Source organism: Muntiacus reevesi, chromosome X (assembly GCF_963930625.1).
Source record: "Muntiacus reevesi chromosome X, mMunRee1.1, whole genome shotgun sequence".
NCBI classification, from domain to species: Eukaryota; Metazoa; Chordata; class Mammalia; order Artiodactyla; family Cervidae; genus Muntiacus; species Muntiacus reevesi.
The window spans coordinates 111,896,531-111,909,939 of record NC_089271.1 but is presented as its reverse complement, the minus strand read 5'-3'; the positions used below and the strand labels follow the sequence as shown (position 1 = coordinate 111,909,939).

The window sequence follows — 13,409 nt, the reverse complement described above, 5'->3', positions numbered from 1 at the left end:
CAAAGCACAGGCAAACCCCTCAGTGCATAGACCTGCCTCATAACAAAAGGCATACCGTGCATGGGCTGGGATCACCATGCGCACCCTCACTCTACAAACCTGGTTTGCTCCACAATAGATACGGTCACTCCACAATGAAAACACTAGACCCATAACACCCAGGCTCACTACAAAGAGTTTCCCCAGCACAGAGGAGGCCCTATAATGTGCAGGTATGCTCCCTTGCCTCCCCGGCTTGCCCAACCAAACCGTGCAAGGCATATATCACACACCAATCTGGACAGATGGTAGAAGACTTTGTATACAACACAAACATGCCTGATAACATACTTAGTTCCCTGCAGTGCACAGACTTACCCCCACGGAGCACATGCTCATCCCCGTACACAAAGGCACATCCTAGAGCACATAGACATGGGCTGCAACATCCAGGATAACCCCACAATGCCCAGATTCACTTCACAGTTCCATTAAACCCCATATCCTTAATGCAGACAGAAATGCACAGCACACAGACTCGCCTTCAAAGCACATAGCTGTACAACAGAGCACAGATGTGGTCTAGAACCGAGACGTGGTGCCCAACACATACACACACACCCCGCACCTTGCTGGGCAGACACCTGGCTTACAGTGAAAACAGGAGCAACGAAGACCAAGACCTGTCATGCACAGCACAAAGGCACACCCTGCAATGCTTATCCGCAACCCATTACAAGGACTCACCTCACCACTCTGAGCTCAGCACACAGTGTACAGAATTGCAAAAACCCAATAGGAAGACACAAATATGAAACCCAGACTCTTCTTGGAAAGCACAGAATCGTGTCACAAAGCCCTGATATGCCACACGGTGCAGTGTCAAGTCACGATGAGGAGACATAACTCATGCCACAAGACTCTTCTTACAATGCAGAAATGTGCCCCAGCATGCATCTCTCCTAGATGTTCTCCAAAGACAGTGCCGAAACTCTGCTCACCGCTCAGAGACCCACACAAAGGAGCATACATCCAGCCCAAATTGGGCAGATTCCCCAGGTAATGCAGAGGGCCAACTCAAGACACACAGATGTGTCACACAACACTCACAGTTGACACAAAACACACATACATGCATTTGTATACACATATCTCTCAGCAAAATGAGTGCTCCCCAACACTTGCAGTCAATGACAACACAACCTCCTCTCCCAACAAGGCATGGAATAGCATCTTAGGATACCACCCATTCTATTGAATGCAATCTGTAGAACCCTCTCACAGTTAACACACTTAGCTCATAATGCGAAGATTTGCTCAAGCAGTGTACACACCTGCACTATAACATGCAGAAACACCCTACAATATACTCACTCATGCAAGATAAAGATTCCTCTCAGAACTCACAGACTTACATTACAGCACATCAGCTCACTATTCAGGGTACAGATGAGCTCGACACACACTTTTGTCCCACACTACACTAACTCCACAAATTTCAGACTTGTCCCAAAACATGCAAATTTGCCCCTTGGAGTCTCAAACTCACAGTGCAACATGCAGACTCTAAAAATAATTGCCAAACCACATTAAAACATAAAAGCACGCCCCCATAGAAACACCCTTATTAAGCCCATAGTTGTGTTTCAATGGATAGAAAAGAACAGCAGCACTTCAACTTGGCTCACAATTCTTTGAGTCACGCCACGATGCACAGAATTGCATCACACTGCATAATCACAACCAACAACTCACAGATATACCCCAGAGAACAAACTCGTGCCACCACACACTTAACCACACGACTCCCAAACTTGTACCAAACACTCACACTTAGCCCCAAATACACAAACCCGCCTTGCATCAAGCCCAGCATGACACACACACTCACATCTGTCCCACAGTGCCCGTACACACATTAGAATGTACAGGCAACAGTCACTACTTCAGACACTGCCAAAACAATGGGCAGAATCCAATAACACCACCGAGCTCTTGCTACATTGGCCAGACTCACATCACAGCAGCCCAAATTACACAAGTGGGCAGCTTCCCCCATAGCTGTTCTATACATCCTGTGTACATCCCACAATCCACACATATGTCCCCAAAGATGTAGACCCCCAGAAACACACAGAATTGCATAACAACTTACAAACACTTCTCAAAATATGCACTTCATAACAACTGGACTCCTCCACCATATCTGGTCACATCCTCAAATGCAGAGACTCGCTCCCTTCCCCACCAGCAAAGTCTTGTCCAGGAGCTCTAAAATGTGTGACAGAAAACCTACCTGCCCGATAGTACATACACAGTTTTACACAATTTCCAAATTCATCCTACAATGCACAGGTTTCCCCTCTACACACGGCATAAGTCCACAGTGCAGAGACTCATCTACAAAGCAAACAATGAGACCATTATGCACCGCAACCACCAGATGCCCCCAAACACACAGAACGTGAACCACAACTCCAAAAGCCACTCTGCCATGTGTATATGAGCCCTACAGTGCCTAAACTCTCCCAGAACTCCAAACTCAGCTCTCAACGACCTAGACCAACTGATTATATCACACATGCTCCACGACATGACTCCCATTGCAGCCCATAGAATAGTATCACTATACACAGGTTTCTCTCACAATGCAAAAGTTCTCCAAAAAAGCCGAGACTTGCTCCCTGAGGCATCCAACATCACTATAACACTTAGATTTGCCTCAGAATCAGTCTTGCACCACAGTACTCACCAAATGTCTCACAATATCTACAATGACCTTATAATGGACAGACTTGCCCCACCATGTCCAGGCTTAGTCCACCACACCAAGACATGCCCTATAACCCACAGGTAACTTCCACAAAGCCAAACTCTCCCGATACTGCACAGCCTCACTTTACAACATCAACTCACCCAATTTTACCCAATGGTAAAAATAGATTTAAAAAATATCCAGCCACAAATTCAGTCTTGCCACACAACACCCAGATGTGTCTTCCAGCACACAAACTAGCTCCATAGTCCCTAGCTGCAGCTAACCTACTATGAGCAAGTGTACCCTGTGACACAGAGGTTTCTCCCACAAACACAAAACTGCATTCTGATGCACAGATTCACCCCAGTACATACACACACAATTGCTCCATAACATAAATACTTACCCCACAAAGAAAACATGTGTCCCAAACCCCCAGAATTGCCTTAGGACACACAGACTTTCCCCACAGGAGGAAGACATGATCCCTATTACAAAGTTGTTCTTCTCACCAGATGTACTTTCCAACACAGCCTTGCCCCACGAGGTACCCTTGACCTACACCCTAGACACAATCTTTAGTGCACTTTGTCACCACTACACCTTAGCAAAACCTCCAGTGAAAAGGTGCATCCTACAATGTAGAAAACACCTTGCAAATGCAGGGACATGCCCAACAGTTCCAGAATGGCCACATCAGGCTCAGACTTCCTCCCCAAAGCAAAATCACTTGCAAACACCTAGAACAAAATCACAACTTACAAGCACACTCCAGATCAAGTTCTCCCCACAATGCACTGACATGCCCCACAATATTCAGACTTACCTGCCTGCACAAAATGTCACAATTCAATACATGAGCCACAATACTACAGACAAGCCTCACAGTACACAGTCTTGTCCTGTACCACTGAGAGACATGCCCTGTAATGCATAGACTGACCTACCACACAAACGTACCTCACAGAACAAATCTTTACCCAGCATAAAGATCCCAAACTGAAGACATGTTCAGTCATACACTGGCATATGCTACAACATAGAATTACTTCATAAAGTAGATATGCCTACAGCACACAGTGTAATCTTAATGCAAATACGCAAGCTCCTGCACACCCAGACTCACCCCTAATAATACACACTCTCTTAAAAACACCAAAATATACCCAACACCCCGTCCAGAATCAGTCTAATCATACAGTGTGTAGCACGGACCACGTCTTCCAGAAATGGCATACTGTGTAAAGACACAACTCCACTTAGGGGACTGTCCCTCTTTATGAAGCCATGTAGATTGCCCGTGAGGCACAGACAAATCCTACAGTGCAAAGGTTATCCCTATGACATAACAACTTACTATAGAATCTCCAGAATCAACTCATGACATGTTGTCTCACGCTGTGACTCAAGCATATACCACAACAGCTAGACATGCCCTCAGTCCATAGATTTACCTGATGGTACATCCAAAAAAGGTTTCCCCAGTGATTTAGTGGTAAAGAATCCGCCTGCCAATGCAGGAAATGAAAGAGAATCGGGTTCAATCTCTTGGTTGGGAAGATGCCCTGCAGGAAGGCACGGCAAACCACTCCAGTATTCTTGCCTGGGAAATCCCATAGACAGAGGAGCCTGGTGAGCTACAGTCCATAGGGTCACACAGAGTCAGACATGACTGAGTGACTAAACACACACACATCCAAAAAATCATAGTGATAAAAATCACAGTGCTCCGAATCACTCCCACAAAACACACTCACTCCAAACCTCAGACCTCATAGGACCCATAATTCATAGCGATAACCCATGATCCACAGCTTCACCTCACACCCTGTAGCTATTCCTCCTTTAATGTAGAGGACAACATCACAGTGCACATGTGAATCTTACCAGTCATGGACCGACACCACGAGAAACTCATAGGCCCTACCATTTACTAAGACTCCACATAGTTAACACACACTTGCCCCACAACAGTTAGACCCACCTTCCTTCAAATAGACTCAACACACAGCATTTAGCCTCACTCCAACTACAAAGAGACATGCCACCTAAACTCAGAAACTGGCGCTGGGACACTCAGACTTGTCCCACGGTCCTCACCATACCAAGGGACACATGATCCACAGCATACATATTCATCCCACAATGCCCAACCTGGCCCCAGACTTCACAGATACCCTCATAACACCCAGACTTGCTACATAATACTCAGAAGGTCTTACAAGAAAAGCAGGGTAGTAAGTGTGTGTCCTCTGGAACATTCAGATTGACTTCATGAGGCATCCACGCTATCACGTTTAAGCCTCAACAACAAGTTGTTACTCTGTAGGACATGAACTGAGGACCTACATGCTCACACAGGGTTTTGGCACGTGACTTCATTTCCTTGGCTCTGTCTAAGCATTTGTAAACAGTTTCAGGAAAGAATCAAGGTTCAGGACACAGGCTTGGGAATGCAGTTGTGCCTGTTCCCAGTCCTGGCTCCAGCACTGGGAACTGGACACACTCGATAGTAGAAGTGGTTCAGGGTAGAGCAGAAGGTGGAAAGCTTTCATGTCAGTCAGGCCTGGTTTTGAATTCTGCCTCTGCCACTTATTAACCATATGATGCTCATGATGCGCTTTAATTTTCTGATCCTCAGTCTTCATTTGTCAACTGTGGATGATGCTGGTTCCTGCCTCCAAGACTGTTGGACTATATGACACCAGGTATCTTAATCTGCATTTCTAGTCCAAGAGAAGCAGTGGAATGGGGAAGAAGGTTGCAGCAGGTGGGCCCTGCCTATGCCCAGGGGAGGAGGAAGATAGGTGCATGCCAGGGTCTCTGACAGAAAGGTCCCTGATGGCATCAGGACTGGAAGATCTGAGCAGCCACCATATTTGGCCTTCAGATTATAAAAGCCTGTGTTATTACACCATAGTTACCATCTTTAATAATCCAAATTTTCTGAAGAAGGCCATCTTTTAATGCTTATTTTTTGTGGCTATTTCAAGAGCAGGAAGAAAATCTTGAGCCCCCTCTCCTGGCCGAACAGTAGAAAGGCAGCTGAAGAAATGAGTAGAGAAGTCTCTCCAATAAAGTAGTCACATCAACATATATAACATTCATCACAGATAAGTACCTACACACCAGAACACACACACACATGCATAGTGCCACAGATATTCACATTGACATAGACCTACAGGTGTGTCATCATCTCACAGATCATACATTCTTTCAGCCACCGCCAAAGACATGTGTTTGCACAAATATGAGCGTATAACCCAGAGTCCCAACAGGGATCATCTCATGTCTACACAGATACACATATGCATCCACACAGATCCATACAAATGCACACAGTTCTGTATGTAGATACAGAGCAGCATGTAGTCAGAAATATACACTCCACACTCACACAGGCCCAGAGAAACATGCAGAGACATATATATGCCAACCAAGGCATCCAGAGGATGTGTTTACTAATTCATAACCTCAAAGTTGCAAAAACACAGATGCATACACATACAGACATGACAACATATAGAGGCTTCTGGAGGCTGGTGAGGTACATGTCTATTCTCAGACACTTCAGATGTTTATGCAAAAACATAGACAAAGCCATGGAAGCTCACACAGACACATGGGTGTTCGCCTGTCTACACACACACCCATAGACTGCACAGAGTTGTCCATATGCAGACACAGGTGTACGTGTTTTTATTGATACACAGAGACATGGAGACATTTACACAAACACTGAAGTATGGAGATTTATTCATAGGTAGATACATGTGTTTTAAATATGTACTTACTATCATTTTCATGCTCACAGGATCACATGAATCTGCACACAGAGGCATAGTCGTTATTAAAACATACCTGTGCATACATGTTCCTGCCTGTACATGCAGTGTACATGCTCATGCTCACCATGAAAACATATAAATGTGCACACATGCATATGTATAGAAATGACCATGGGGATGCACATGGGAATGTTCATGCATGTTGGTGTGCATGTAGAAACACACAAGCATGCAGGTGTGCACACATACATGCACTTGTACATGGAGACATATCCATGCACACACAGACACAACAGAGATGATCCATAAAGAAGTCTCTACATGCATATATACGCAGAGACAGTGCTGTATACATATAGAGACATATACTTTTATATATAGAGAGATAAGGATTATATATAGATAGAGGGGAGAGAATGAGGCAGGGAAGAAAGAGGGAGATTGAGTCATATGCAGAAGTGTATACCTGCAGATATGGACATATAAGCACACAGGCCTAGAGACCCACACAGAGATATACATGGGCAAATACGTCTGCACTCACACACACTCACTTAGATGCACAAGAGGAACATACAAAGTCACACTCATGCACAGAATCTCAGTTAGATTCACAGAGACACAGGCATGTAGACAGAGACAGAAAAATACATGGACTCACACCCATGTAGATGCACAAAGGTATTGACACCGAAGCTTGTACAGATACATCTATACAGATTTACACACATGAACACATTCCACGTGAATGGACATGGAGACCCACAAATACACCTGAACAAACACAGAGGCACACGGGTACACAAGCATGCATATCTGTGCACACAGACATAGAAAGGTATGCACCCACACTGGCAGAGCCCAGCACACCCTCACAAACACACAGCTGCACAGACACGTGTGTGTATTGTCATATGTATGCATGCAAACAGAAGTGGGCATAGGTACCACAGAGGCATACATAAACCAAGAGGAAAAGAGGCATAGCAGAACTCATAGGGAAAATTCCCGTACACAGAGTCCTCAAATGCACACGGTGGCATAAACACCTGCACATGGACACACAGATGCATTCACTCAGAGAGTCATCCAAAGACATTAGTTCTCATACAGACAGACTTATGCAGACTCACACACACACACGTGCCTGTAGATATGAGGATGGTCACACAGATATACACATCCAACCAGAGGTAGAGGAACCGATGTATGAACACCAAGGCATGCATGTGTGAATAGAGAAGCCGTGAGACAGATAGAGGCTTATCGGCAAGAATGTACACATGTAGGCACATGGACTCCCATCCCTACACACACCTATGTCATGTACACACAGATACACAGACATGCAGAGGCCCACACAGATGAATATTTGCAAACAGTAAACATGAGGAGTAAACATGTCCACGCAGGCATGGATGCTATCTTATACACACGGTCCCTTGCAGAGATAAACACACTGAAGACAAGACTTCAACCACATAGATGCTGACATGCTCCAAAGCCCCTTACAGGCACATACACACAGAGCTCTATAAATGCACTTGCCTATACGGACACACAAATTCACATGCAAATGTACACTCAGATGGCAGGCACCCCCACCCAGAAATACACAAGCACAGAAAATCTTTAGCCTATAAAAGCGAGAGACATACACGTATGCATGTTTTCCTGTTGTTTTCCTTCCTGGAGGTTCTTGGAGAGAATTCATTTCCGAATCCCCCACAACCCAATTCTGCGGATGGTTTTTAGTTGACCAAGAGGCTGTTATAGTCTCAGTCAGAGAAAGTAAAGATAATGAACAGGAGGAATTTTTCTGATGAATTCTATCTTCCTGCTGCTGCTGCTAAGTCACTTCAGTCATGTCCAACTCTTTGCGACCCCATGGACTGTAGCCCTCCAGGCTCCTCTGTCCGTGGGATTCTCCAGGCAAGAATACTGGAGTGGGTTGCCATGTCCTCCTCCAGGGGATCTTCCCAACCCAGGGATCGAACCCGCATCTCTTAAGTCTCCTGCACTGGCAGGTAGGTTCTTTACCACATACATGTAGAAATAGAGACAAACCCACAGGCACACAAATGCACAGATGCACAGAGATGCACCCTCACATGTCAATATATACACACATTGACTCGTGCTCATGTGTGCATATGCACAAATGATCTACAAATGTACTTCTGTGCCCACACAATACTAAGTCTAAATGTACATCAAATATAAGAATGTACAGACACTAGTACATCTGTCAGTGTAAGCATATAGGTGTATCCATGGGCGTAACCATGTTACAGACAGAAACACAGACTTCCACATGCATAGATGTAGAGACACATTCAGACTTAAACATATGAAAACAGACTCAACCACATATAAAAGAATGTGACTTTTAGTGTATCTTTTTCTTAGCCTCTTCAAGAGAAAATGAAAATTAGTGAGCTCCCTCTGATGGCTAAAATATATAAAGTGATGTGGAAATTACCAGAAATATCTCTGAAAGCTCTGGATTGCACATGTGTTCGTGTGTGTGCACACAGACACACACTTTCACATTGCACAGAATTGTGGACATAAAATCACACAGAAGCACAGAAATATAAATATGGATAGGCAAATATAGAAAGACCCATAGACAGTTACACACACACAACCCCAAAGTATCTCAGAGTGTGATATTTAAGGGTGTGGCTATTGAACTTGAAAATTAACAAAACCAAACCTGCATTTGCATCCCATATCTGGCACTTACTGACTCAACGATTTGGGGTCATTTTCCTACTTTCTCACCTGTGTCCTGGGGGTGATATTAACACCTAGCTCTTAGAGCTGTTTGCAGATTCAGTCCAATGAAGGGCTTAACCTCGTACTTGGAATATCCCAGAGGCCACTGCTGCTGCTGCTTTTTGGTTTTTCTAGAACTGAAGTACTTAGCTGAATAAGGTTTGAGTTTTGTAGTTAAAGTGCCTGGGAGAGATGTATTAGTTAACAATATTTGTAAATGATATTAATGAAGAATAAATGACCTTCCCAGACAAGGCTATTTCTGAAATTTTCAGAGATGAGAGGGACTTATTACTGTCCTTGGGAAATGGAAACACCTAAAACAAATACTTCTTGCTATTGTTGTGTGTCGTTGTCACTGTTCTATGTTAATTCTATCCTTTTTCTTTTTGCAGGAGATAAGAAGATTGAGAGAGCTGGTGGAAGCGGGGAAGAGGGCGTCTTTCGCCACCTAGTGACCATTTTGAGTAAGTACAGTATTTGTGAATTGCTTAGAAATACTTCCTAAAATTTCACCATTACAAGGTTGTATAACTGCCCTGGTGAATAAGCTAGTGTACATGAAGTTATAGTGGTTTCTGCTATACCATAGTCCCCACCCTTATCCACTGTTTCGATTTCCAATGTTTCTGTTACCCGCACTCAACTGTGGTCTGAAAATATTAAATACAAATTTCTAGAAATAAACAATTCTTAAGTTTTAAATTGCACGCCATTTTGAGTAGCATGAGGAAATATTGCGCCGTCCTGCTCGGTCCCACCCAGGATTTGAAGCATCCGTTAGTTCTGCACATCCCACTCATTAGTCACTTAGTATCAGATCTACCGTTGAGATATCACAGCCTTGTGTCCAAGTCACCTTATTTTGCTTAATAATGACCTCAAAGTACAAGAGTAGTGATGCTGGCAATTCGGATACACCAAAGAGAAGCCATGAAGTGCTCCTGTAAGTTAAAAGCTCTTGAGTTAATAAAGAAAGAAAACCACATTGTATGCTGAGGTTGCTAAGATCTACGGTAAGAACGCATCTTCTACCCGTGAAATTGCGAAGAAGGAAAAAGAAATTGGTCCCAGATTTGCTATTGCATCTCAAACTGTGAAAATTACAGCCACAGTGAGGGATAAATGCCTAGTTATGATGGAAAAGGCATTATATTGTACAATAAGATATTTTCATTATTATCATTGATCTCTTACTGTGCCTAATTTATAAATTAATCTTTATCATAGGTGTGTATGTATAGGAAAAAACATAGTCTATATAAAGTTGAGTACTATCCACAGTTTCAGGCATCCACTGAGGGTCTTGGAACATATCCCTGGGAATAAAGGGGGAACTGTTCAGAAATTTGAAAGTCATAAAATAAAAACAAGTCTCTGTTTCTAAAATTCTTTCCCTCACTCAGTTTTCCTCTGGGATTCAATGAGACTATGTTTTACAGTGGTGGTCTTCAAACTTTCTAATTATAGGCTACCTAAAATAATTTTGAGAAACTGTCTACCCTGTCAAACATCTTGAAGTTAGCATCTGAAATTTCTTATCATAAGTTTAATTATTTGTACAGTTATCATTTGCAGCATATTATAAATATTTATACTTTTAATAAATGGTTTATTTAGTCACATTTTTAATCTGTCCAGTGAGCTAAAAATACCATTCTAATTGGAGAAGGGAACGGCCACCCACTCCAGTATTTTGGCCTGGAGAATTCTATGGACTGTATAGACCATGGAGTTGCAAAGAGTCAAAGGAGTGACTTTCACTTTCACCTTAATCCGTCCAATGAGCTAAAAATGTCATGTTAACTAGACACTCATCATTGTTAATTAAGAGCAAACAAATAAGAAAAAACCATGAATGGTTAGAAATTTTACATGATTTTATTATTTCCTTGAAATTGCCATTCCATTCAACTTCCCTCACATAATTTATCCTAATGCAATTTATTTTTATGTTTAAAGACCTTTTATTGGTCACCCATACATCTCTGCAAAAATATAGGTTGAAATAAATTTTCCTATAATGCTAAGCTTCTATGTACTAAATCTTTTATTATTAAATTATTAGTAGCACACAGTTTATCAGAAGAGTATAAAATATTACACATTTTGAAAAGTAAAAAATGAAAACTAGAATTTGGTTGGCAATGCTTTTCTTAAGTGAATTTGATTGTTTATTTTTCCCCAAATTAGTTCATGGAAGATGACTCTTCCTTCTAATGAGACAGAGTACAGTATAAATTTTATTCCCATGAGTAAAGAGAAGGGAACGGAATGAGTGTCCAAGTCACAGGTCAAAAATCACATGGTGACCAGTCATAAAAAAAAAGTTTAATGACTTAAACTTTTTTTTTTTTTACTTTTATTTGCATTTATTTTCTGCGGCATTTATTCCCAGGCCATAAGTTTTTGTTTCTTCAGTTTCTTCTGGGATATCTCTCTCTTCTGTGCAACCTCCTTTTCTGGTTTAGGAACAATCTGTTCTTTTTCAGTAAGGATCATCTCAGTGTGGCAGGGAGAGCTCATGTGGGCGTTGATCCGACCATGAGCTCTGTTAAGTCCTGCCCTGAGCTGCATCTTGGGGGCTTTGTTCACTTGGATGTGCTCAATGACCAGAGAATCTACATCTAAGCCCTTAAGTTCAGCATTACCCTCTGCATTTTTGAGCATGTGTAGTAAAAATTCAGCACTCTTTTTGGGCCACCGAGCCTGCATCCAGCCCCACTGTTTGGCTGTGCGCACCTACCAACTCCACCATTGTAAGGACGGAAGGGCACACACATTGCTTCTTTAAAGTGACATCCTTCAGATGCTTGGTGGTTTTTCGAATATGCATACCCTTTATGGCCTGGGCAGTTTCACCAGTGTTCTTAAAGTGAACATGAAGATTTGAACCTCTTGATTTGCATGATTTTGTGGGGTGTTCTGGGCCGAGTGAATAGCGCACCATTTTAGGGGTCAGCTCAGGCTGCTTACTGGAAAAGGAAAAGTTGACTTAACCTTTTTAAATTAATTTTTTTTTATTTTTAACAGACAGTTTGGCTGAGCCTATCTTTAATTGTTTGAAAGAAAAGAAGCCCAATTTATAGAAGGGTTTGTTGCTGAATCATTAATTTTAGCATTTCTGGGAGATTTACCAGAATAACCTTATTACCAAGGTTTAGCAAATGACTGTTATATATCATTCTTTCATTCTGAGACATTGTTTTTAACTCAGTGGACTTACAAAGATTGGGAAAATCAAAATACTTAGATAAGTGTCACTTAGTTAATACAATAATTTTGATAAAATCCCTTTAGTTTATTATTTCCCCTAAATATGAAACTTTGAGGCTACTGATTTGGATTATTGATTTCATAGAAAACATTTATAATATAACTCAGTTGGCAAAGGCAATGTTCATATCAAAATAATCAGCCAAATCAGCTTTATCTTCAGATAAAGTGTCCAATTTAATTTTTAAATGGATAATATAAATTAATATGCATTTTGAGGAGCATTATTTAAACCATGGAGAAATCAACTTGGGGACACCTCTGGTTAAATATTTTACTAGCAAAGTAAATAGAAGATTAAAATGAGATTCTTATTTATTTCAAAATAAATTAAATAATAATTCTGTTTTTTATATGTAATTTAAAATTAAACAGTGTAATATGTAGCTAACATGTTATAAAACAAGGAATTGAATGGCATGCATAGTTTCTTTTGACAAACAAATATCCCAAATTTGGGTTTCTGGAAGTAATTAAGAATAATGTATAAAAAGTTTTAAAGACATTAATTTTTTTAGGCCACAGGATTAAACTTTTCAACCATATTTTATAAAAGAGAAAAATATATAGAGCTAAAAAATAACTGGTCTGGCAACAACTGTATTTTATTTTTTGATAATAAGTGCCAGAAAATCTGTAATTATAAAATGAAATGAAGATTGACTTTCATTGGGAAAGATTTTTCAAGATACAATCTGAGAAAACACGTTTTAGCTAGTTTAATTGAATAATGTACCTTTTTTGAAAGAAATCACATACAACTTCTATACATGTTTTACCAATGGAAACATTTTGTAATACAAAAAAAAAATTTCAATTATGTG

General features: G+C 41.4%; 1 pseudogene; it reads right to left on the bottom strand.

Annotated features, from left to right (window-relative positions):
* Positions 1–11,697: 11,697 nt before the first annotated feature.
* Positions 11,698–12,259, bottom strand: LOC136154164 (large ribosomal subunit protein uL22-like; annotated as a pseudogene).
* Positions 12,260–13,409: the final 1,150 nt, after the last annotated feature.